The 27,228-nt window shown below is 45.8% G+C and overlaps 1 protein-coding gene and 1 pseudogene across 9 annotated transcripts in view; one reads left to right on the plus strand and one right to left on the minus strand.

Annotated features, from left to right (window-relative positions):
• The window catches only part of LOC113021481 (NACHT, LRR and PYD domains-containing protein 3-like), a 46,041-nt gene extending 44,635 nt beyond the window's left edge, over positions 1 to 1,406 (minus strand). For 7 of the 9 annotated variants that reach the window (XM_026166218.1, XM_026166214.1, XM_026166213.1 and 4 more), the window contains exon 1: positions 999 to 1,098. The gene's annotated coding sequence lies outside the window, so the exon portion shown is untranslated. Of the gene's footprint in view, positions 1 to 671; positions 1,099 to 1,219 lie in introns of those variants that run through there. The other 2 variants (XM_026166211.1, XM_026166210.1) reach the window with 2 other exon arrangements.
• Positions 1,407 to 15,380: 13,974 nt separating this feature from the next.
• On the plus strand, positions 15,381 to 15,984 carry LOC113019955 (dnaJ homolog subfamily B member 11 pseudogene; annotated as a pseudogene).
• Positions 15,985 to 27,228: the final 11,244 nt, after the last annotated feature.

Consider the following 27,228-nt stretch of genomic DNA (forward strand, 5'->3'; position numbering starts at 1 on the left):
CTACTGGTGTCGGCCAGAGGGGCCGATGGCGCGATATGGCAGCCTGGCTTCTGTCAGTCTGCCCCAGGGCAGCTGTGGCTACAACCGTAGCTGCCTCCACCAGTGTGTGAATGTGAGAGTGACTGAATAGTGCTATTGTAAAGCACTTTGGGTGCCTTGAAAAGCGCTATATAAATCAAATCCATTATTATTATTATTATTATTATTATTATTATTATTATTGTTATTATTAAATTACTTACGAGTTTGATTTGTCAGCAACTTCCTGCCAGCCCTCTCTCCTTGCTTTTGCAGCCTTTGCAGTGTTCACTTGCGTTTTAATTAAACTCTGAAACTCCTGAAATCCCTCACTCAGGAGTTCTTGCTCTGCTGCCGAAAAATACCGAGCGCGCTCCTTCGACATTTTCGCCGACCAATCAGAGGGTTGCCGATCAATGTTTCTACTATCGATGCGTAGCCCCTGTTAAGCCACCCAGTGATCTCACATGACTTCATCCAGCTGTACTGATCGTCAACAACAGGTGTGTTCGGAGAACCGGGATAGCGAGCTCAAAGTTAGCGCGATGATTTGGTCTTGGATGTAGTAAGCGAGGTAGGAAGAACAGACCTGATGTTTATGCTACAGCCTGTTTACCGATATAATCAATATCAGATATCAGAGCAACAGAAACCTCGGTGATCAGGACGCTGGGACTGAGAACAGGAAGTGGCTCAAACGTCACAGTTTCATAACGTCACCCTGAACTCCACTCACAGAGTTTCTGTCGCCATTGTTGTTTTTAAAGTCCCGTGATAAAGGCGGGTCTTTCTGTGAATCCGCACGCTCATTGGCTAATAACTTGCGATTGACACACCGTTATCCAATGAGCGTGCGGGAACTTCCGACATAAAGTTGTTTCCTTTGAAAAACCAAAGTCTGATTATTTTTGCCTCCACTGACGGAGCCTGTTGCTCCCGCCACAGAGACACAGTAATGTCAGAGCGGTGTTTACACTCACCTGCCTCAGCACAGCTCTCACTCTCCTCCTGCTCTCTCACACTAAACGGAGGCTCAGCTAAACTGCGCACTTCGCTTCACTTCCTCTCTACTTACAGGAAATCAACGGAGTGGACAGAAAGTGCTGAGAGGAGCCCACCGGCCTCACGCTTCACCCACAGACACGAACAGCGTGGAATTATTTTATGTCATAAGAAGAAACATATTCATGTTAACACTGACCGGCCTCAGCTCCACCTTCCTCCTCCTGCTACTCTGAAGGCTTTCACTTTCACTGCTCCGCCCTAAACACAGAGGATGCTGGGACTTGTAGTTTTTTCCTTCCGGTGTGGTCTTCCTCTTTGTTTGTTTGTTTGTGTTCAAGTCATTTCGATCATGTAAACATCAACAGAACACGTGAAGCCACACAGAGTTTGTATGTCGAGGTGGGTAGGAGGGTTTGAGGGTTAGTCACTATGGTCCAGCAGTCCATTCTGAAATTTCTCAGAGTAACAGTGTGACTAAGGAAACAATGCTGCTCAGTTAGAAATGGTTTGTTAGAAATATTATTGTGAATCCAGTTTCTAATAGTTATTGTAGGAGCCATATGAGTTGTTCCTTTTTTGACTAAGTGGGTTGGTTTAAATGGACTCACTGTATTGGTGCACGGGTGTGGGGTGTGTCTCATGGGTGTGGTAGATGATAAATGTGGTTGCACTCACCTAGTGATGGCCAAATGAAGCTTTCCGAAGCACTGAAGCTTGTATTGAAAAACGGTTCATTACTTGAAGCTTTTCAACACAGTCCTCTCCGGTGACATCTGGTGGTGAAAACTTTGAAGAGCAGCTTGAATCTGCAAAATAAAACGGACTGCTCAATTATCACTGCTCACTCAAGAGTGGAGTTCTCTCTGATATTGGGCCACCGTTCCGTTGCTTTGAACATGTAATTGGTTTTGTTTTCTCGATTGGGGGGCTGAAAAAAATGTAATGCGTATCTGCGTAATACATTTTGATCAATAAACTTTCCCTATTTAAACATGCACTATGGTGTGGCCTTTCTTTGCTCATAACTCCTTGATGTTGGTAAATACAATAAGTGAGCAATATATATAATATACATATGAGAATGCACAGCACATTATGGAGTATGCCCCTGCTGTGGAGTCCTGCCTCCATCTACTTGTCGTTTAATCACAGCTGGACAGGTTCATACAAAATATTAGATTAGGCCAATTGTCCTATACATATTTTTGACCTAGGGGTGGGATTGATTGTGAACTGGAAAGGGAAAATGCTTAGGAAGCTGAGTACGGCTGCATCGTCACTGATTTGTAGAATCATTTTGATTTGATACAGGATTCAATTTGATTGGAATCTGGAAAGTTTTGCCTCAGTCAGAAATATTACAATTCTGATCATTTAACAGTATATATCCATAATTTATCTATTAAAAGAAAGCTGACACATGTGAGACTTAATTAGAGATGTAAACAGAGAGTTATGAAACCTGCAGCTGCAGAAGCCAGCGAAGAAAAAAAGAGGCAAACACAGCGCGGACCCGCCGACACATCAAAATCTGATTCTGACGCGTCGGGTCCGCGCTCTGTGTTCACGTTTGTATGCAGAATCCGTAAACCTGCTCCCAGGTACTGTTTTACTGTATGGTGTTTGACGACATGTTGTGAGGTTTAACCTGAGATGCTGGCGTTTCAGGCATAATAACGTTAATTTACAAATCGACACAGGATTGTAATGAATCAATATCACTTTATTCAATTTAGCATGGATTGTAATCAGAAAGGCGATAATCAAAACCCACCCCTAATCAAGAACTTGCAAAGTAAAAACATGCTCTATGTCAGGTAGCCCTTTTGTTATTTACATTTAAAAAGAGGATTAGTGTTACTGTGCGCTGGCTGAGTCTGTTTCTTTTCTTAGAAATAGTTTCTCCTGCCCTGGAGAAAATCCACTTGCATGGAACAGAAGAGGCTGTGGAGTGCAGGAACTACACTGCAAGCTGGTAGATATGCAGGTATTCCTGGGTCCTGCAGACTATCACCTAAAAACAATAAACAAAATGATTTTCTAAACTGTAGCAATGTAATGTACGTATAGTGTCAAATACATTTTTGTAGTCTTCATTAGCTTTAATTCACATGGAAGTGTTCCTAAAGTCATATGCTGTAATGATATTTACATTATGAAAACATGATTTTGGACATTTCAAGTTTTTCACTTCGGCAGATAAAATGAATTGAGCAAAATCAACTCAAAATATTCCCACACGCCAGAACGTCCTCTCTTCCTCGCTGGCTCCATATCTGTCAGTGGAATGATCACCTCGTCGCTATCTGTCACCATCAACACACTCCACGAATCCCGTGGATGATTCACTTCCTTATATCCGTTTGAATCAGGTACCGAAGCAGTTACGTGCGTAATGAAGCTTCGGACGTCACTGGTCACGTGACTTTTGCCAAACGAAGCAAGCCTCGACACAGTGCTTCTGAACCAGTGTGTTGTTTTTTTCGACACACGCTCCGGAGCGTCAGCTTCAAGCGGGCCATCACTACACTCACCTGTTCACAGCACCTGATGTTGATGAGCAGAAAGGTAGGGTGAGCCTGAGGCAAAACTTTCTGTGGACCGCAGCTTGAATGATTTTGATGTATTTTAACTGTAACTTGATGGTTTTTGTATATTTGTGCACTAATTGATACCATAGACTAAGTTGTAATTTGACATTGTAGTTAGTGCAGTTATTGGTAGTGATGGGCAGACGAAGCCTCATGAAGCACTGAAGCTCTTCCTCCAATTGGTTCACCCCAGCACAAAGCTTCTTGAAGCTTCATTTGCTCTAGCAGGACACCTACTGGACGTAAAAATATTAGTTGGCATGAATTTGAAGTGTGTGGCCTTTTGCACACAGCCTGTAAATGTCAACAACAAAAGGAGTGTGTAACACATGTATATTGTAGTGATGGCAGTATACTGTGTATATTTATACTGGCAGTATGGAAAATGATCATTTGGAAATGCTTAAAATGGAAATGATCATTTACTGTGAGGTGAGGTGTGGTTGGGGTGTGGACAGTAGTTGTGCTTTTGTAACGTTGAAGTATGGACAGCTACACACTGAGGCGTCAGTCCTGCCTGTTCACATTTTATTCTGTAAAAACTAAATTTTCACTGCTTTTATGACCTTTTTAGTGGGGAGAACATAGCTAGGATTTAATGATTTAACAAATCTTTTAAATTCTTTGTCCTCCACAATGCTAAATAGCTGGGAGTCCTCAATCACCATGCTAACCAGGGGCCCGTTCTTCGTACCTCGCTTACTACATCCAAGATCAAATCATCGCGCTAACTTTGAGATCGCTAATCCGGTTCTCCGAACACACCTGTTGTTGACGATTAGTACAGCTGGATGAAGTAATGTGAGATCACTGGGTGTCGTAAAAGGGGCTACGCATCGATAGTAGAAACATTGATCAGCAACCCTCTGATTGGTCGGCGAAAATGTCGAAGGAGAGCGCTCGGTATTTTTCGGCAGCAGAGCAAGAACTCTTGAGTGAGGGATTTCAGGAGTTTCAGAGTTTAATTAAAACGCAAGGGAACACTGCAAAGGCTGCAAAAGCAAGGAGAGAGGGCTGGCAGGAAGTTGCTGACAAATTAAACTCGTAAGTAATTTAATAATAATAATAATAATGGATTGGATTTATATAGCGCTTTCCAAGGCACCCAAAGCGCTTTACAATAGCACTATTCATTCACTCTCACATTCACACACTGGTGGAGGCAGCTACGGTTGTAGCCACAGCTGCCCTGGGGCAGACTGACAGAAGCCAGGCTGCCATATCGCGCCATCGGCCCCTCTGGCCAACACCAGTAGGCGGTAGGGTAGATTTATCATATCACACCATATTATCCAATATTATATTACATTATATTATATTATAATATGTTATATTATATCCTCTTTCACATTAGAGCCACAACAGGACCCACTAGAACATGGGAACAAGTAAAAGTGAAATATAAGAATATTCTATAGAATGGTAATATTTATCACTTATATTGCTTTTAGTCTCTTGGAAAGAGACCCTGAAATAATCTGTTTGTTTGTTTATAACAGCAACCAAGAAAAGGGCAGAGCAAAAAAAGACAGGTGGTGGTCCTGCACCCCCTCGTCAACAAGTTGGTTACGTAAATAATACCCTCACGGGAAAATCGATATCTCTCTATGAGCACACTGTCGCGCTGAGCTAAAGGATCCTGTCTATCCCGCAATATACGCTGAATTCTGAAAACTCTCCTTATCAATCTTGCACCTTCCGCAATGGGCTGCTCGCGTATACGGACAGGACATGGCTGCGACAGGCTTCCCAAATCCACCTTCGCTTTTATAGCCGTGGTCTCTCATCTTGATTACACGAAGTAATTTACAATTACTACTCTGAAATATGAATTACATCTGTAATAATCACATACATGTAATAGAATGTTAATAGTTCATTTCCCTTTTTTAGGAAATGACCTGTATGTATCTGTGTGACATCAATAAAAGGATCAAGTGCTGCATTATCTTTAGTTACATTGATGTTATTTATTTATGGTGAAACAGTGGTGGAATATCGCTGTTGCTTTCATATAAATGAAGCGGACATACCTGAGTGGCCGCGATCTAATCCTGTTTACATAAAGTAAACCTGCTCGGGACCTGCTTACGGCTCTGTTGCTATGGCAGCAAGTCCCGGATGAGCTTCGGGGAACCGAACGACCCAAGATCACGCGAAATCGTCAGCAATCAAATCCAGCTAACTTACTTAGCGAGGTACGAAGAACGGACCCCTGGTCTTCATCTATTTGAGATTGTTCTCCTGAGGAAAGACAATAAAGACAAAGCACAAATATAAATATCACACACGTAACTTATAACAGTTGTATAATATTGTTATATTCCACCAGTGTGTGAATGTGAGAGTGAATGAATAGTGGTATTGTAAAGCGCTTTGGGTGCCTTGAAAAGCGCTATATAAATCAAATCCATTATTATTATTATTATTATTATTATTATTATTATTATTATTATCATCATCATTATTATTATTAATAATAATGATAATATTATTATTATTATTATTATTATCATTTAGTAACATTACTGCATGCTATATTATCCTGGCATTTGATGGCTCACCTGGTCTTGCTCCACAATCGGTGTCCCCCTTATTCTCATGCAAAGCTCTGTAGTGCCTAAGCATGGATGAGGTGTTGTTGTTATATCCCAGCTCCCTGGCACATAGAAAACACTTCACCTTGTACAAAAGTCAAGACAGCTCAACATAAATTGTATTGCACCATCAGTATCATGAAAATACATCTTCTGTAGAAATTTACATACCTTGTTGGGAGGAATAAGATCAAAATGTTCCCACACAGGGGAGGACATCCTCCTCTCCTTAGCTGGCTCCATTCTCTCCTGACTTTCTCTCCTCACTCTCATAAACCTCCAAACTGTCTCCAAACTCTCACTAACCGCAACTCTCCATCAAACACCCACATTTTTGAATGAAGTCTGAGGGGTTTATATCGCTGTCATATCTCACGGCAAAGTTCGAACCACTTCATGAACCAGTCACGTGGTACAGCCGGGCAGCGAGGCTTCGGACGTCATCATTTTCAGCTCCTCCCATAAATGAAGCAAGCCTCGATACGCGCATCGCGGAAACGCCCCCTCCATTACTCTCTGTGTGAGGATCTAAACGTATTCTACGCTAGATTCGACGCAGCGAACACCACGAGACCGGACAGTGTGCGCACTGCGGATGACGTCAGTGCGCACACTGTGTCTGAGGAGGATGTGCGGAGGTGCTTCAGGAAGGTGAACGCACGCAAAGCTACTGGTCCGGACGGGATTCCCGGCCGCGTCCTCAAGTCATGCGCGGCTCAGCTGGCTGGAGTGTTCACGCACATCTTCAACCTTTCCCTCTCTCTGTCTGTAGTCCCAGCCTGCTTCAAAATGGCCACCATCGTCCCTGTACCCAAATCCTCCACCATCTCCTCATTGAACGACTGGCGACCTGTAGCCCTGACCCCCATCGTAAGCAAATGCTTCGAGAAGCTGGTCAGGGACTTCATCTGCTCTGCACTACCCGACTCACTGGACCCTCTACAGTTTGCATACCGCCACAACAGGTCCACTGATGATGCCATAGCCCTGACACTACACACTGCCCTGTCACACCTGGAGAAGAGAGACACGTATGTGAGGATGCTGTTTGTAGATTACAGCTCAGCATTCAATACCATCGTTCCCTCGAAGCTGGACAGGAAACTGCAGGATCTAGGACTGAGCAGCTCCCTCTGCAGCTGGATCCTTAGCTTCCTGTCTGACAGACGCCAGGTGGTCAGACTGGGCAGCATCACCTCATCCCCCGTCACACTAAACACTGGTGCTCCACAGGGGTGTGTACTGAGCCCTCTCCTGTACTCACTCTACACCTACGACTGCACAGCCACTAACAACTCCAACATCATTGTGAAGTTTGCGGACGACACTACAGTGGTGGGTCTTATCACCAACAGTGATGAGACGGCTTACAGGGAGGAGGTCAGCGCCCTGACCCACTGGTGTCAAGACAACCATCTCACCCTCAACGTCGCAAAGACAAAGGAGTTGATAGTGGACTTCCGGAGGTGCAGAGAAGTACACACCCCCATCACCATCAACGGCGCTGCTGTGGAGAGAGTGAGCAGCTTCCGGTTCCTTGGAGTACATCTGGCTGAGGATCTTACGTGGTCAGTACACACAAACAAAACAGTGAAGAAGGCGCAGCAGCGCCTCTTCTTTCTCAGGAGACTGAAAAGATTCGGCATGAGCCCCCGCATCCTCAGGACCTTCTATCACTGTGCCATTGAGAGCATCCTCACTGGATGCATCACCACCTGGTATGGCAACAGCACCGCCTACAACTGCAAAGCTCTCCAGCGAGTAGTGCGGTGCTCTGAACGGATAATTGGAGGTGAGCTTCCCTCCCTCCAAGACATCTACAGGAAGCGGTGCCTGAGGAAAGCGGGGAGGATCATCAAGGACTCCAGTCACCCCAGCCATAAACTGTTCAGACTGCTTCCATCAGGAAGGAGGTTCTGCAGCATCCGGTCCCGTACCAGCAGACTGAGAGACAGCTTCTTCCATCAGGCCATCAGACTGCTGAACACGTCATAGACACCTCAGCTTCACTACTGGAACTTTAACATTATGCACTCCACACTGTATATAAATGCCACTTGTTTTGCACATATTCAACTCTGTATATTTTATATATTTTATTATTATTATTATTATTATTATTATTATTTTTTTTTTTTTTTTTTTACTATTTAATTTGTAAAAATGTGTATACACACACACACACACACACACACACACACACACACACACACACGTAGGAAAATATTTAGTATACACATCCAGAAATGCATACACTATTATATATTGTACATATATTTATTAGTTTCAGGTTGGCCATTCTTGTATTTTGCTCGTTTGTGTTGTTGTGTTTGCACATCTCTGTTGCTTGTGGGGCTCGCACACAAGAATTTCACTCGCATGTGCTGTGCCAGTGTGCCTGCACATGTGATGTGACAATAAAAGTGATTTGATTTGATTTTGATTTGACACAAGCTTCGAAGCCTCGATGCAGAACGTCACATCACTAGTTATTGGTAAATTGCAGTTATTTGTTTGTGCAATCTGTGCATTTGTTTAATAGTTAATCCCATGTGCTGATTTGTATATTGGACAGTTGCATGTGGAATAAAAGGAGCAAATGTTACAGTGTATTTTATGTGTTCATTGCTGCGCGTCATCGGTGTCCTCATGTTTAGCCTGCCGCGACCATAGGTTGGAGGAGCCGCAACAAATTGTCAACAGAAAATTTTGTAGGTTTTATTGTCTTATTTATATATAGATGAGTTTTATTGGTGAGAGTTTTATAGTTTGCTGTTGCCTTTGTCGACACGCTGTTAGATTAAGCCTTTGGCTACACAATACAGATTTCTTTCAGGAGTCTTATTCCCCTGTTAGGTTTTAGCAGTACAGCTGCACAAGGCCTTGTACTGATTTTCTTTCTAGTTATTGTGCATCAGGCGGCTGAAGCCATTGGCTTGGTAGTACCGCCGCAGTTTGTGTTTAAGACAGTTTGTCTTCCTCACATCTGACGGTATGGAGGTACATAAATACCCACCGCTAGTATGTACGGAAGACTAGGTTGAGTTAGTTAGGTTTAATAGGCAGATAGTGGGGGATATTGCTCCTGTTAATTGTGTGTGTCCAAGGTTTATTGAAGGGAATGTCATCAAGTTGATGTGTTGGAATGAGGCTGTGTGGCATAGGTGCAGTTCAGCGTTTGGATTTTGTAATGTTTTGAAAAAAATGGAGACACACCAATTAATACAATGTGGTGATGTGGATGGAAAGAAAAGACAGCCGAAACCGACTGCTAAGGCTTTGGAGAATCAGATTGAAAGGCTTCAAACAGAACGTCACACTGCGATAGATGATGTTAATCCAAGTGATAGCATCTCTAATGTTGCAAGCAGAAGTTGTAGGAAAAGCAAACTCAGTGGCTCAATAGTTTAATCTGCCTTGTCAGCACGCATAATGGCAGAAGCTGACATGGCTGCCCTTCTTGTTCGACAGAGGTTGTTGAAAGAAAAGCATGCTTTGGAAGAACAAGAAATACAGCTTAAGAAAAGAAAGGAGCTGCTTGACTTAGAAACTGAAATAGCAGCCTCAGCAGCAAAGGTGAATGTTTTAAAAACTTCTGAAATGTCCCGAGTCTCAAGTGCTGCTAATGTTAAATCTGATGGAATGAATTCTTATTTAAATTCAAATTCAAATTTTATTTGTCACGTACACAGTCATACACAGTACGATATGTAGTGAAATGCTTGGACAACTGCTCGTGACCTAAAGAAAACAAAAAAGGAAAAGGCTATGAATAAGATAGGAAATAAATATGAAAAATTAAAAAGGGTAAATTTAACTAGGAAGGAATAAAATATAAATTAAGGTTAAAAATGAAATAACTGTACAACACAAATTAGAATGAAGGGTAAATTTAACTGGGAAGAATAAGATAAAATATATAAATTAAAGTTGAAAATAAAATAACTGTACAACAAAATACACAATACACAATATAGAACTATATAAGAATGTATGAAGAAATCTAAATATAAATAAATATATACACAATAACAGCAGCTGTACAAGTATTAACTGGAAATGAAGAATATAGTGACCAGTGTTGTGCAAAACCAAAGTCCAGAAAGTCCAGTGTGTGTGTAAGAACTGTATGTGTGGGTCAGTACTGTGTGGTGGTGTGATTGAGAGACTGTATCGCCTGCGGGAAGAAGCTCCTCCTCAGTCTCTCTGTGTTGGTCTTCAGGCAGCGGAATCGCTTTCCTGACCTCAGCAGAGAGAACAGTCTGTTGTTGGGATGGCTGAGGTCCTTCACGATCTTCCTGGCCTTGGTCCAGCACCGCCTGCTGTAGATTGAGTGCAGGTCAGGGAGCTCGGAGCGGATGGTGCGCTCAGCTGACCGCACAACCCTCTGTAGAGCTCGTCTGTCCTGCATGGTGCTGTTCCCGAACCAGGTTAAGATGTTTCCCGCCAGGATGCTCTCTATGGTGCACGAGTAAAAGTTCCTGAGCACCTTGGAGGGAAGTTGGAAGTCTCTCAAGCGTCTGAGGTGGTAGAGACGCTGTCGGGCCTTTTTCACCACGGTGTTGATGTGACAGGACCATGACAGGTCCTGCGTGATGTGAACTCCAAGGTATTTGAAGCTGTCCACTCTCTCCACTGGGCACTCGTTGATGACGGGGGTCTGGTAGTTCCTCTCCTGCTTAGTGCTGAAGTCCACTATCAGCTCCTTTGTCTTACTGACGTTTAGAAGGAGGTTGTTCCTCTGGCACCAGTTCTCCAGATTCCTAATCTCCTTCAGGTAGGCCGTCTCGTTGTTATCAGAGATCAGGCCCACCACGACGGTGTCGTCAGCAAACTTGATGATGGTGGTGGAGCTGGTAGTGGCCACACAGTCATATGTGTACAAAGAGTACAGCAGGGGGCTCAGAACACACCCCTGGGGGGCTCCAGTGCTGAGAGTGGTGGAGGCTGAGACATGTCCGCCCATCCTTACTGCCTGTGGTCTGCCAGTTAGGAAGTTGGAGATCCACTGACACATAGATGAGCTGAGTCCCAGATGCTCCAGCTTGGTGGTGAGTGTGGAGGGAATTATGGTGTTAAATGCAGAGCTGTAGTCTATGAAGAGCATTTTAACATAATTCCCCCTTCTAGTGTCCAAGTGAGTGAGTGATGTGTGGAGGAGATGAGAGATGGCATCGTTTGTGGAACGATTTGGACGGTAAGCGAACTGTAGTGGGTCCAGTGTGTCTGGTAGTGAAGAAATGATGAAGTCTCTGACCAGGCGTTCAAAGCACTTCATCACTACTGAGGTGAGGGCTACAGGGCGATAGTCATTGAGAGAAGCAGGGTGGGGTTTCTTCGGGACAGGAACAATGATGGACTCTTTGAAGCATGTGGGGATCACCGACTGAGATAAAGAGATGTTGAATATCTCAGTGAACACAGGAGCTAGCTGGTATGCGCAGTCTCTTAGGATACGACCTGGGATGCCGTCTGGTCCTGCTGCTTTCCTGGTGTTCACTCTCTTGAAGGCTCTCCTTACTTCATGCTCGGAGATGACGAGCACGTTTCCGGTGCTGGCAGTATCTTCCTGTCTGCAGCCGTTAGCGCCGCTAACACTAGCATTGTTGGAGACCTTAGCTGCAGCCTCGAAGCGAGCATAGAAAGTGTTCAGCTCGTCTGCCAAAGTCACGGCCGCGTTCGTTATACCGGTTGTTGGTGCTTTATAGTCCGTTATTGTCCTTAGTCCCCGCCACAGGCTCCTAGAGTCACTCTGTTGGAGTTGTGACTCTAGTTTCCTCCCGTAGCGCTGCTTCGCCTCTTTCACCGCCCTCCGCACGTTATATGATGCGGCTTTGTACGGGTCCATGTCCCCCGTCATGAGTCCCGTGTTGTAGGCAGCGGTGCGGGATCTCAGAGCGTCGCGGATGGTTTTATCCACCCACGGCTTCTGGTTGGGAAACGTTGTGATAGTCTTTGTCTCCACGGTATCATCCGCTAGTTTCCCGATGAATCCCACAACCGCTTCCGTAAACACGTTGACGTCATCGTCGGAGCTGTTTCTGAACATGCCCCAGTCTGCGTCATCGAGTGCGTCCTGTAACGCGGCCACCGATTGATCCGTCCAGCGCGCGACCTTCCTCTGAACCGGAACTTCCTGTTTCAGCCTTTGTTTGTATTTTGGCATGAGGAAGATGGCGGCGTGATCAGATTTGCCAAACGGGGGGCGGGATTGTGCCTTGTAGCCGTCCTTGACCGTAGTGTAGCAGTGGTCCAGTGTCCTTTCACCCCTGGTGGGGCAGGTGATGTGTTGATAAAAGTTCGGCGCTGCGCGTTTGAGGTTGGCGCTATTAAAGTCCCCCGTCACAATAAGCGCAGCGTCCCGGTGTTGTGTCTGGTGCTGTGTGAGTGCCTCATGCAGCTCGCATAAGGCGGTGACCGTGTCCGCTTGTGGTGGAATATAAACGGCACTTACAATGACCGATGTAAATTCCCGAGGTAGATAAAAAGGACGACACATGATGGACAGTAGTTCCAGATTTGGTGTGCAGGAGCGTGTGAGAGGAACAACGTTCGCACTGTTGCACCAGTTGTTGTTCACCATTAAACACACGCCGCCTCCCCTTGACTTCCCCGAGTCCCGTGTCCTGTCCATGCGGTGAACCGAGAAGAACTCGGCCGGCTGGATGGCGTGGTCCGGCACCGCTGGGTTCAGCCATGTCTCGGTGAAGCAGAGGAGATTGCAGTCCCAATTGCAGCCCCTCTAGGCCGCCGCCGCTTCCCTTTGTTCTCCCTCGAGATCTCACTCGGCCAGCTCGGATCCGGAGTTAAAAACTTCGAATTGTGAGTACATTGTATACCAATAGAAACAAGAGTGTCACTGTCATACCTAATGTACCCAATGGTGATGATTTTGCCGATTTAGAAACGCTGAAAACTAACCTAAAAAACAAAGACAAAGAAAAAGTGGTCGGAGCAGTCGTGACGGCAGCCGACCTCACCGGCGCCATCTTAACTTAAATTTAGAACGAGAGCAGGGGAGTTTAGTCGTTTTTAAATCCCAATGCTCCGACATTCAAACCTGTGTTACCAGAGCGACCATATCAGGGTGTTGATGCAAGTGATCATCAAGCGCAGGTATTGGATGTAAGGCCCAAGGTTAAAAATATTTCTCAGCCCAAGGTCGTTTCGTTGGAACAGTCAGAGACGAAGTTGTATCAAGTATTTCCAGGTGCAGTTTCGACTACTCGGATGATGTCGCAGTCTCACGCACAATCGAAACCTCTTACACATACAGTGCAAGGTAGTGAGGGTTATGATCATCTAGTCACAGTTTTGAAGAAACAAAATGAAATTACAACTTTATTAGCTGAGCAGCAGTCTCTGTTTTTGCTACCAAGTCGTGACATTCAGTTATTTGATGGTGATCCTTTGCAATATCAAACATTTATGAGAGCTTTTGAGCACATGGTGGAGAGTCAAGCTCACAGTGCTAAGGATTGTTTATATTTTCTCGAGCAATACACTAGAGGCCATCCAAGAGAAATGGTCAGAAGCTGTCAGTATATGCCTGCTGAGTATGGATATGCTAAAGCTAAATCTTTGCTCCAAGAGAACTTTGGCAATTCGCTGAAAATTGCTGCTGCCTACATCGAAAGGGTCAGTAAATGGCCATCTATAAAATCTGATGATGTGAAGGCGTTGCAGGAATATGGGTGTTTATTAAGGCAATGTTGTAATGCAATGGGAGACGTTGAGTCCTTGCATGAGTTGGATGTCTCTGCTAATATGCAAGCAGTTATAAAAAAGTTGCCTTATAAGCTCAGGGATAAGTGGAGGAATGTTGTCTGCAGGAAAGATTTCAACGTAAAGTGGTTTTTTGCGACGTTGTTGAGTTTGTCGAAAAGCAAGTTAAGATCGCAAGTGACCCATTGTTTGGAGACATACAGGATCCTCCAACAGCCATCAGAAAAGAGGCGAGGAATGTTAAGTCTTAGTTTTACCCTAAGGCTAAGAGGAGTAATTTTGCTACTACGGTGGCCAAGGTGGAAGGGAAGATTGAGCCAGTGTTGAGGTGAGAGAGTGGTTCAGTTGTGACCAAAGTTTGCTTGTTTTGTGGAGCAGGGCATATGTTGGATTTGTGTCCTTCATTTGAAAGAAAGTTACACTGTGAAAGATTATATTTTTTGAAAGAGAATGGTGTGTGTTTTAGTTGTCTGCGCATTGGGCACAGAAGCAAGGACTGTAGGAAACGTCTCTTGTGTAAAGTTTGTAATCAGAAACACCCCACACTCTTACATATTCACTCCAAGCAGAGGGAAAGTGTTTCAGTGCAAACTATAGGAGGGAGAGAACCACCAGATGAAGGTCCTTCATGTGCTGTGCAAAGCAGTGGTGTTATTGGGGCCGGTGAGCAAAATAGTGCTCTGTCCATAATACCAGTTAGAGTGAAGTCTAAGAAAGGTACTCAGTCATTGGTAACCTATGCTTTTCTAGATCCTGGGAGCTCAGCTTCATTTTGTACTGAAGGGCTCATGAATAGGTTGAATCTTTCAGGAAGGAAAACTGGCATTCTTTTGCGGACAATGGGTCAGGAGAAAATGGTCAGTAGTTACGTGGTTTCAGATTTGGAAGTAGCTGGTTTGGATTTAGATCACTACGGTGACTTGCCTGACTTATTTACTCAGAAAAGCATGCCTGTTCATCAATGTAATATTCCTCGACAGGAAGATCTCAGTAGATGGCCACATTTGCGCCATATTAAGATACTGGAGATAAATTCCGGGGTAGACCTGTTGATCGGGACCAATGTGCCCAAGGCTTTAGAGCCATGGGAGGTTGTTAGAAGTCAGGAAGGAGGTCCCTATGCGGTAAAAACTATGCTGGGTTGGACGGTGACTCTCAGAGAAGATCGTAAGACTGACATTTTTGATGTGAGTGTCAATAGGATTTCCGTGTCAAGATTGGATGAGCTGTGGGAAGGTCAAATGAAGGCTGATTTTCCAGAATGTATTCAGGATGAGCAGTTTGCTTTGTCTAGAGAAGATCAGCAGCTTATGAAGTCAGTGATGGACTCTGTTAAGTTGGTTGATGGTCATTACACCATTGGTTTACCTTTTAGGTGCAATCAGGTAAAAATGTCAAATAATAGGAAGGCTGTAGAACAGCGAGCTGTGAGCCTTAAACGGAAGTTTGTCAAGGATGATTCCTGGTTGTCAGGGCCAAAGTTTCTTGCTGAACCAGAAATTAATTGGCCAGTGAACCTTGATTTTGGAAAGCTCTCTGTAAATGATCCAGAGATTAAAATGGCCAATTTAGTTAATGCTGTTGATGCAAATGAATACAAGAGTGCATCAATCAGGGACATCAAGAAGGCCTACAGAAAGCTGGCTTTGCAGTTACACCCCGACAGAAACCAAGACGACCCGCAAGCCCTGGACAAGTTCGCAGACTTGGGGGCAGCCTATGAGGTCCTCTCAGATAAGGAGAAAAGGAAACAGTATGACATGTATGGAGAGTACAGGCTAAAAGAGGGTCACCACAGCTCTCACAGCAAGATCTTCTCCAGTTTCTTTGGTGATTTTGGGTTCATGTTTGGTGGCAACCGACAGCAACAGGACAGGAATATTCCCAGAGGAAATGACATAATACTGGACCAGGAGGTTACACTGGAAGAAGTGTGCTCTGTGAACTTTGTGGGTGGCGAACGTGAGTTGAAAGAGGCAGTGGAAGGATGGAATCAGGAACAGATTCCTGAGATGCTGCTGCAAAAGGGCATAAAGTGGATTTTTTAATCCCCCTGCTGGTTCCCGTCATGGCGGTGTTTGGGAACGTCTCATAAGGTCTGTCAGGAAGGTGTTAAATTCCATTTTGAAAGTGCAGAATTTGGACGAAGAAGGCCTTTGTACAGTTCATTGTGAGGCAGAGGCTATTGTGAACAGTAGACCAATAACCAAAGCCTCTACTAATCCTAATGATTTGGAGGCCTTGACTCCTAACCATCTGTTGCTGCTTAAGACCAAGCCATTGATACCACCAGGAGTGTTTCAGAAGGGGGACGTGTATGGACGACGTCGATGGAGGCAAGTACAGTACATGTCTGACCTGACAACACAAGGGAATACAGTCGGAGATCGGCAGCGTTGGGAGAATAACACTGAAAAAATTACACAACATTGGGAAAAGTACAAGAGGAAAAAAAAGAGACCTCTTCTCACGCTGGGCAACCTATGGGAGGACAGCATGAGAACAGGAAACAAAAAAAAATTCCTCTGCACAGAGAGCACATTAATGTCCACATCACAACATCAGAGCACATGACAAGCCACAGGGGATGGATAGGGGGGTGGGGGGTGATTCGAAGGAACACAGCAGTCGTCCTGCACCATGCTACCATTTCAGCGCGGCACACAGACCCGCTGCCTTCCCCCGCAGGAACAAGCATCGAAGGCGTTTGGAAGGGAGGGGATGAGTGCGTGCTTATCAGTGTAAGTGTATGTGTGTGCGTGGCCATAGTTCAGCTGAGACAGTGTCCTTCGCTGTATCAGGCTAAGTAAACAGTCCTCCAGCCGATCCAGGTGTCCTTCATGGGATGGGAAGAATAGTCATCACACAGTCGTTATCAGGGAGTTGTTTTGGTGGGCTCCAGCCTTGGGCCTGAGCAGCTGGCGCCGTGGTGTCCAAATGTAGAATATTGTTGATTTCTCCTTTATGCGAGCAGCGAATTTAGCACTCTGACACTGGGGCCTCGATTTCCCGTTGGAGCGCTGCGAGCCTCCCCATGATGGTATCAAGCTTCTGTTCCGTGGTGTTGTCATTCTTTTGGTTCTGAGACCCCACACCTGCAGTGAGCCGTTCTGCGATGTTATCCAACTTTCGCTCAAGGGTGTTATTGTGAGCAGGCCTCTCTCTGATGTATCCCATCATACGCTCAGTGGTGTTAGTTTGAGTCTTCACGGCAGCTGTAAGCGTCTCCAAGGTGTTAACCATGCTGCGTTCGGTGTGGGAGGCCGCGCCTCGTCCCATCGCTTCAATTCCAGCGGTCAGCTTAGGGGGGGTGTGAACAGCTGGTTCCGCTCTCTTATTTCTCCGATAAGTCAGGGCCAAGCCAGCTCCGATCAGCAAGAACCCTGTTATCATGGTTCCGAATAGGTAAATATCCTCAGCGTCCTCGATAGACAGTCCCGCCAGGCACAAGATCCTCCAGGTTTGCCACCCATCCATCGTGTATCCGGCAGGGAAAGTCCCTCCAGGGCACTCGGGCTCTCCCGAGCCCAGACTTCTCGTTGAGAAGAGGGTGTCAATAGCGTTCAGAGACCAGTTGATCAAATCCATAATTCTCTGTTAGGTTTTAGAGAACGACAGTGAGAGACTGTTCAAGGGAAAAGTAGTGCACGCGAGACAAGACAGGACACAAGAGGCTAAGCAGGGAAGATAAGGGGAAGGAGGAGAGGAGAAAAGTGCGACTGCCTTCACAGAGAGCCAAGTAAGTACATGGTAAGTATGATGTAATTATTGCTCTAAAATAATTAGGGGCTGGTATGTAGGAGCCATACGAGTTCCTTTTTTGACTAAGTGGGTTGGTTTAAATGGACTCACTGTATAGAGATTGAAAATGTGACGTCACTCAGGGGTAAAACCGCAAAGAATTCTGGGAACTCATGGCAAGAGGTACTAGCGCACGCAGGTTTTCAATTGAACTCAGTTACACAGCGATAAAAAGAAACACAAAAATGTCAAGAAGCTGTTGTATTATTAACTGCAATAGCCGGTCGCATGACAGCCACGGGAAGCCGACGGGTAAAGAGATCGGTTGTTATCGGATTACGTCGTTGAAGAGAAATTGTTCGAGCCATGTTTCCGAAGTAACAAAGACGCGACTGGATTGCAGCCATTCAAAGACCAAATATAACGTCCCAGAACCCTCCAGCTCACATGTTAGTCTGCTCCAAGCATTTCCACGAAGGTCAGTCTGCTGTTGTAGTTAATGCGTCATTTTTCTTAACATAATTGGTGATATAGGTTACAAGCAAGTCTGGCGCTGAACAGAAATTGTCGCGCTATGCTCCTTTGTTTATTGTGCATAAATAGTGAATTGTCCTGACACAATATTGTGTTTCGCTTCTGTTATTATGGTACATTGACAAAAACATATACTTTTATTCACAGGATAAAACAGTTGTTTTGTATCACTAATTGTCCAGTACGATTACAGCATACAATATTATTGTCACTGCTACATTTCTGTGATGCTACCAGAAATTATTTCCACTACTAATTAATTACCGTTGAGCTCAAAGGTCCTATTAATAAACGGTTAACGAATGTGTATTTATGACGACGATTTGTGAGACTGGTAAACTTATGATACGTACGATGGTCTTTCGTTCTACACGGTGCGTTTCAAGGTCCTGTACCCATCCGTCGGTAAACTGTACCTGGGCTTGTTGCAGTGACCTGAAGTTACTAAACTTCATGAGTGTATGCACTCACTCCAAGAACCGTATGATTATAAATATGAGCGTGGTGAAAGTTGGGCAGCACGCTAACGTCTTTTGTCCCTCTGTGTGCTCGTCAGGGTCTGACCCTTTCACTCCTTTGATTTTTTTTCCTCGTATCTTTTCTTTGTCTTTTCATTAAGTCTGTCTTTGTACGGACCGGCATTGTTCTCCTTCGTTTTGTACAGAACCTTTTTGGGGGGCAAAGAAAAACAAGAAGGTATTGGAACAGAAGAATGAACGTTTTGCGGTGCTGCAAATGCTTGCATTTGATGCGGTACTTGGATTGTTTTGCCACGAGTTCACGGCATGCAATGTGCGAAAGTCACATGGGCTGTCAATCTCTATTGGTGCACGGGTGTGGGGCGTGTCTCATGGGTGTGGTAGATGATAAATGTGGTTGCACTCACCTGTTCACAGCACCTGATGTTGATGAGCAGAAAGGTAGGGTGAGCCTGAGGCAAAACTTTCTGTGGACCGCAGCTTGAATGATTTTGATGTATTTTAACTGTAACTTGATGGTTTTTGTATATTTGTGCACTAATTGATACCATAGACTAAGTTGTAATTTGACATTGTAGTTAGTGCAGTTATTGGTAAATTGCAGTTATTTGTTTGTGCAATCTGTGCATTTGTTTAATAGTTAATCCCATGTGCTGATTTGTATATTGGACAGTTGCATGTGGAATAAAAGGAGCAAATGTTACAGTGTATTTTATGTGTTCATTGCTGCGCGTCATCTGTGTCCTCATGTTTAGCCTGCCGCGGCCATAGGTTGGAGGAGCCGCAACAGTTATAACAGCCATGAGTCATACGGATACTCATGGGAACACCTATCAGGTCAGGACTCACCATGGCACAGGGATACACTGATTAGCTAGAGTCATATCTAGAGCAGGCTTTCCTTGTCAAGATGATCCCACACTGCTTCAATAATGCTGAGGTTCAGGCGTTAGGCCAACACATTCTCAACCCGGCACATAAAACACAGACGATTGTGACGGGTTGTCGGTATTTTACACGCTGTGAATGATAATGCTCTGGTTATGACTGATTGTCAGAGCTGGTGTAGAAAGAAGAAGACAGTGGACATATTTACAGTGAGGTCAGTGGACAACAGTTCAACCCAAGGGCGTAGATTTGGTTTTGGCATTGGTGGGGACAGATGATTCAACCACCGAACCCTGCCCTGTTTCTTTTTTTTCCCCTTTTTGTCTTCGCTTCTTGAGAAAAGGAGAAATATACTTGCCTACATATGCTATTCTACCTGCTTTTAAACCATTTAAAATTACAATTCATAGTTTTACATTTGAATTATATAATGTTAAATTACTATTAAACAAATGACTGACTAAGTATTTTAGGCTTTAGTTTACTTCAGCCATATTCCATATAAATCAGGTATCATACAAAAATAAAAATAGCTTCAAATACAGTCATGACAATAAAAGAATATGACTTTAAGGACTTAACAACATTACTTCAGTTACACCAACATCTCTGACACATCAGCACTAAGGAAACATTGAATGACCTGCTGGGTTTTGTCCATAAAACTACTCGTCTAAGATTAACACAGAGTAAAAGATCTCTCAGCAACATTATGCAACATTTTAGGCACTATTGCCCCGATCAAGTCAGTGAGCTGGGATTTTTTTTTATTCTAAACATGAACTACTGTTGTTAAGGTTCAAATATTGAGGAAGGAGAGTACAAACAACCAGGTCCAGAAGATCTTGGTCAAACAATTGATTTTAATGAATACACGCGTGGGAAGACCAGTCTGTACGCAGACAGCACTTGATCTTCGACTTAGTCAAAGCATACACAGATTTTTATAGCATCAGGGTTTGAATTAACGACGCCCCTTCATACGTCACAGACAGAATATATACACACGTCAGATCAAAACCACAATGACTTTTAACACAGTTTAAAAGAACGTTGTCTTCGTCTCGTCTGGAACACGAGCCCCACATCCTACCAGACGCTGTTCCTCTTTCCAGAGACAAACATGACCAACCTCTCACCTATAAATGAGTCTGCTAATGTGTGTGTGTGTATGTGTTGACCCTACATGCCCTCTCATCTCACCCGTTGCACTTCTGACCTTTTACCAGACCAGAGGCTCATCCTTATGTGTAATAACCTAACTGAAACTATATGTACTATGTTGAATAAATGTTTTAATCAAGAACCTCTACTAAGAGCTTAATAAAAGAATATAAAAGTATAACAGACAATTTGAATAAGCTAGTAATTCAAATAGCCTCGTCTAACCTGCTCAGAATAACTTAGACTCTGCTTTCACTTCTGCTTTCCCTTCTGCAAACTCTCTGCAACTTCCTGTCAGCCTGCAACTTATTCTTTCTAAAAGACACACACTGTTTGAACCTCTGAATACAATATCAATGCTGCAGATTCTATTATTAATGCAATGGTAATGATGATGATTATTTAACAATAGCAGTAAAATAATTTCCCTGCTCCACACTGTTACAGCTACTGGTGTCCCACACAACAACTCAATGTCCACTATGTGAAGCAGCCAAACACATGCCTGCTCCTCTCGTTAACTGAGATAAACTGCTGGCATATTGGTTTTCCATCTATACTGTCCAGCCTCTCCTGGTGGACACACAGCAGCATTGTTTAATCTCATTTGAGTCATTGTTAACCTTACCCATCTTTTTAGTCTTCTGAGAGCACTGAAGCTTCTTTCAGCCTCAGTACCTGCGTTTTATCCTCAGATTAAAAGTATTATTCTGTGCTTGATGTGCCTCAGCTTTGGCCCTGGCTCCTCCCCTCTGACTGCACAAGGACATATTGCCACCTGACAAAATAACACATTGATTCGTGCCATATAAAAAGTGAGACATGTCAATTCAGATTCTTTGTCAAATATACACTAATGAATCAATTTACATCAGCAGCCTAACAATTGTCATGATAATAAATACTAGTTAATCATCAGTCACCTGTGAGCTCGCCTCTTCACCTCTGAGCTACAACATGGCAGAGCTGCCTCTGTCACCTGATGAATAACAGTGAGACACTCCACATACATGCAGTCACACATGTGCTTCAAATACAGTCATGAACCATCAAGTCATCATTTCACCTGTGATCTTGTGTCACCATTACTCTCTGAGCTTTGTGTTGTTTGGAATATTTGCAAAATCATGACTACCTCATGACATTTTGTCTCAAAATTTAACCCTATGAATATGTCAGCACCATTAGGATGAAATTATTGTGTCACCAACATTTAACGTTAGACATATAATTTTAACAGCCTCTGTAAACTAATATCCTGGCTGCTCGAGGCTGCAGTTTTCTCTGACAGCTTTAATCAAAATTAGAAATGCTGCTCTGAGACTGAGAGAACTAATAGTGCTGCCTGTTGTGCAGTTAGTTTCCCAAACACGTTATTCATGGTTACATACAGTTTTAGACTGATGTGGGCCAAAGCCTAGCACAGCCTGTAACGTTATTATGACACATTTTATGAGTGAACTTGGCTTTAAGTGACTTACAGGTTTCTTTGAAAAAGACTTTCTTATATCCAGATTCTTCCTCTTTGCTGTCGTCCTCCTCTCCTCCTGGCAGCGCAGGTTTGCCACTGCTAGAACTAAACAGCTCCCTGAAAGGCTCAGCCAATCACATTGGCCATATTTGTCACATGACATAGGACTTCAGTAGAGCACGTGATTTAACTCTTTCTGCACCGCTGGGTGAATGAGACGTCGACAGATGTTGGTTTTTTTGGGGGTTTTTTTTTTTCTTTTTTTCTATCGGGTTAGTTTTTCTTTACTCTGTTAGGATGCCTGGGTCGTTGACCCAGGGTATTTGAGTTTATTATATTATTTATACTTTTTAGTCTTTGGTTTCTTTGAGTTCTGTCTTATGGTTTATGTCTCTGTCTTCTTTAGTTGCTCTGTCTCCCCTATCACCTGTATCCCCTTGTCTAGTTTGCGTCTCTGTGTATCCTTAGTTTCTATATCCCCGTGTTCAGTCAGTGTTTGTGTCTGCCCTGGTCCCACGTCTCTGTTCCCTCTGTAGTGCCTGCATGTGAGTCTGTGTTATGTGTTTCCTGTTTTACTTTGAAGGTCTCTGTCTTATCTCAGTGTGTTCAGTTTACACTTCCTTTTGTCTCGTCAGTTCTGATTTGCCCCAGCTGTGTTTCCCTCCTGTTACTCATTCCCTGATTGCTCCCTCTGTGTACTTAAGCCCAGTGTTTCTCTGTGTCAGTGTCGCGATCTACCGTTTATTTTGCTGTGTGTTTTGCCAGTCCACCGGTGTTAGTATATTTTGAGTTTTTCTAGTTATGTGATGTTTGCGTTCAGCATTAAAGCTGTTTTGGTTTAAGTTCTGTCTCCGGAGTCTGCACCTTGGGTCCTATTCCTGTCCGCACACAGCCGTCACCTAACATACTCGAAGAGATCAAATTATTGGTGGGGACAATTCAATAATCGCTGGATATTGGTGGGGACACGTCCCTTCCGTCCATGCCAAATCTACGCCCTTGGTTCAACCCCACAGTGGTGGGTGCACGAGTGCAGTCTCCTCCTCCTCCTAGCAGTGCTTGTGGCCGTGTTGTCAACTTAGCGACTTTGTCGCTATATTTAGCGAGTTTTCAGACCCCTTAGCGACTTTTTTTCTAAAAAGCGACTAGCGACAAATCTGGCGACTTTTTCTGGTATTATTGGAGACTTATTTATGACGACTTTTTGACGTGAAAACGCGTATCGCTCTTACTCTCAACAAGCAGCGGTGCTGCGGTGGGCACCTCACCCGTGCCAAAGCACTCCCAGGCGGAGGACAGTCCTCCCCAGCTGCTATCCGGACATGAGACGTTCACACCTGTGCGTCCAAAAGGCAAATGAATCGCGCATGAGCGAAGCCGCTGCTCCCGCACTAGCTGTGTCCCAATTCAGAGTCTGCGCGCTTGAAGTATGCATTTCAAGTGCGGTTAAGTCACCGCCACGCGACTACGGCTGTCCCAATTCGAAGTGTACTTCAAATGCGCCGTTGATTTCCCCAAATATCAAGCGTGGTCCGGTGCACGCTTCGTGGTCCCATATATCCCACAATTCATAGCGCGGCGGTGGGTGTGGATAATTTTGCCGCAAAATACGGCAGAAGGGAGCGGCCGAAGAGGGGTTTTTTTTCCAAACTTTATTGAACTTATAAAGCGAACAGTCAGTCATTCCAGTTCAGTTTGTATGGTAGACATACAAGGCAAATAAGAGTAACAATATACAGTACAATGAAATAAGAAGGATAAATAAATAAAGGATAAAAAAAAGAAAAGGGGGGAATGTGACAGACTTCATAACAACTTTGTACTTGAAAGTTGTGACAGCTCATTCGTTAAACATTTCTGAATGAACTTCAATCAATGATAAACCTTTTTTATTGGAATTTAATTTAAGAGAGTTTAAGTAATATTCAATTTCAATCAAAAACAAATTAATGATGGGGTTGAGTTTTGAACTTTACATTTATATATATATATATATATATATGGAATTTCCCTAATAAGATGGAGCGGCCGAAGAGTGAACTGTCAAAAGTACTGAATATGACGTCACTTATTTATGTGCGAATGTTTAATAATTAAAGTCAGTCATATATCCACAAACACAACAAGCTGAAAGTCAGTGATGTGTGTGTGTGTGTGTGTGTGTGTGTGTGTGTGTGTGTGTGTGTGTGTGTGTGTATATATGGGCCATCAACACGTACGCCCTGCCCGTGATCAGGTACCCTGCTGGGGTAATAGGCTGGCCAAAGGAGGAGATAGAAGCCACTGACATAAAGACAAGAAAGCTCCTTACCATGCATGGAGGGTTTCACCCCAAGTCCAGCACCCTGAGGCTGTACGCTAAGCGGAAGGAAGGGGGCCGGGGACTGGTGAGTGTCAGCACCACAGTCCAGGATGAGACAACGAACATCCAAGAATACATTGGGAAGATGGCCCCAACTGACCGAGTGCTCAGTGAATACCTCAGGCAGCAGAAACCCAAGAAAGAGGAGGGAGACGAGGAACCATCATGGAAGGACAGGCCCCTGCACGGTATGTACCACCGGCAGATAGAGGAGGTGGCTGATATCCAGAAATCCTACCAGTGGCTGGACAAAGCTGGACTGAAAGACAGCACAGAGGCACTAATCATGGCAGCACAAGAACAAGCTCTGAGCACAAGATCCATAGTGTCAAGGCTCGGCTGTGTGGCCGGCAGGAGGAGGACCCAAAATGCAAAACTCACACACACGGGGATGAACTCAAAAAGCAGCTTTATTGCTGACCAAAGATAATAGGAGATACAAAACTAAACTGGGAAAAACTAACATAAAGCTCACCAGGAAACACGGGGGAATCACACACAGCATGAGGGACGACGTCACGCTGAACAGAGGGAGACGCAGACAGAAATACACAGAGGGTTAACGAGGGGAGTGGGAACACACGGGGAACACAGGTGACACTGATAACCATAACGAGACAGGGCGGGGTGAACTGAACACTGACGGGAGAGGTGAAACAAGGAGCACAGAGGTTCAGACAGGAGGAGAGAGAGCACGAGTAGAACACCAACGTAACAGGCAGGGGAAACACGGAATAAACACGAAAGGGGACGAGGGCTCATGAATACATAGAGGGCACACAGGGGGAAGAGAGAGCACGGGGAGAACTTAGACATGATGGGCAGGGGAAGCATGGAATAAAACATAAGGAGAGACGAGGGCTCACAGATACACAGAGGGGCACACAGGGAGACATGAAGGGCAAGGGATCAAAACTAGAAGCCATGGAATAAATCACACAAGTACAATAATACGAAAATCACAAAGAACTAAAAACGCTGGGTCAGGAGACCCAGGACCGTGACAGTACCCCCCCCTCAAGGGCTGGCTCCAGACAGCCCAAACACAGAAAAACAAAACCAAACAGAAAACAACCCAGGGCGGGCGGCGGGGGCCCAGGACGGAGGGCTCGGAACAGAAAACAAAGAGCACAGAAAACACCGGAGCCCAAGAAAACAACCCAAAACACAGAGCAGTTCAGGGGGCCGACCGCGCGGAAGGCAACGGCGGAGACGCGGAAACAGTTCAGGAGGCCGACCGCGCGGAAGGCAGCGGCGGCGGCGACGACGGAGCAGTTCAGGAGGCCGACCGCGCGGAAGGCAGCGGCGGCGGCGACGACGGAGCAGTTCAGGAGGCCGACCGCGCGGAAGGCAGCGGCGGCCCTCCAGTCCCAGGCGTGCCGGCCATGGCCCGGTGGGCGCAGGGCCAGACGAGGCGGCAGAAGCGGAGGCTGGACCAGACGAGGCGGCAGAAGCGGAGGCTGGACCAGACGAGGCGGCAGAAGCGGAGGCTGGACCAGACGAGGCGGCAGAAGCGGAGGCTGGACCAGACGAGGCGGCAGAAGCGGAGGCTGGACCAGACGAGGCGGCAGAAGCGGAGGCTGGACCAGACGAGGCGGCTGATGAGGGTGCTGGACCAGACGAGGCGGCTGATGAGGGTGCTGGACCAGACGAGGCGGCTGATGAGGGTGCTGGACCAGACGAGGCGGCTGATGAGGAGGCTGGGGCAGACGAGGCGGCTGATGAGGAGGCTGGGGCAGACGAAGGCTCTGATGAGGAGGCTGCGGCAGACGAAGGCTCTGATGAGGAGGCTGCGGCAGACGAAGGCTCTGATGAGGAGGCTGCGGCAGACGAAGGCTCTGATGAGGAGGCTGCGGCAGACGAAGGCTCTGATGAGGAGGCTGCGGCAGACGAAGGCTCTGAAGAGGAGGCTGCGGCAGACGAAGGCTCTGAAGAGGAGGCTGCGGCAGACGAAGGCTCTGAAGAGGAGGCTGCGGCAGACGAAGGCTCTGAAGAGGAGGCTGCGGCAGACGAAGGCTCTGAAGAGGCTGCAGCAGACGAAGACTCGGAGGCCGGGCCAGGCGAGGTTGCAGAGGCCGAGGCCGGGCCAGGCGAGGTTGCAGAGGCCGAGGCCGGGCCAGGCGAGGTTGCAGAGGCCGAGGCCGGGCCAGGCGAGGTTGCAGAGGCCGAGGCCGGGCCAGGCGAGGTTGCAGAGGCCGAGGCCGGGCCAGGCGTAGCAGAAGCACAGGCGGATGTAGCTGGGCCAGGTGATGACGAGGCGGTCGCAGATGGCGGCTGGACAGGCTCCTCGGGCCCTCCAGCTGATGCGGCGTGAGGCTGAACGGGCCCCTCGGACCCTCCAGCGGAGGCGTGAGGCTGAACGGGCCCCTCGGACCCTCCAGCGGAGGCGTGAGGCTGAACGGGCCCCTCGGACCCTCCAGCGGAGACAGGAGGCTGAACGGGCCCCTCGGACCCTCCAGCGGAGACAGGAGGCTGAACGGGCCCCTCGGACCCTCCAGCGGAGACAGGAGGCTGAACGGGCCCCTCGGACCCTCCAGCGGAGACAGGAGGCTGAACGGGCCTCTCGGACCCTCCAGCGGAGACAGGAGGCTGAACGGGCCTCTCGGACCCTCCAGCGGAGACAGGAGGCTGAACGGGCCTCTCGGACCCTCCA

Source organism: Astatotilapia calliptera, chromosome 4 (assembly GCF_900246225.1).
Source record: "Astatotilapia calliptera chromosome 4, fAstCal1.2, whole genome shotgun sequence".
Lineage (NCBI taxonomy): Eukaryota > Metazoa > Chordata > Actinopteri > Cichliformes > Cichlidae > Astatotilapia > Astatotilapia calliptera.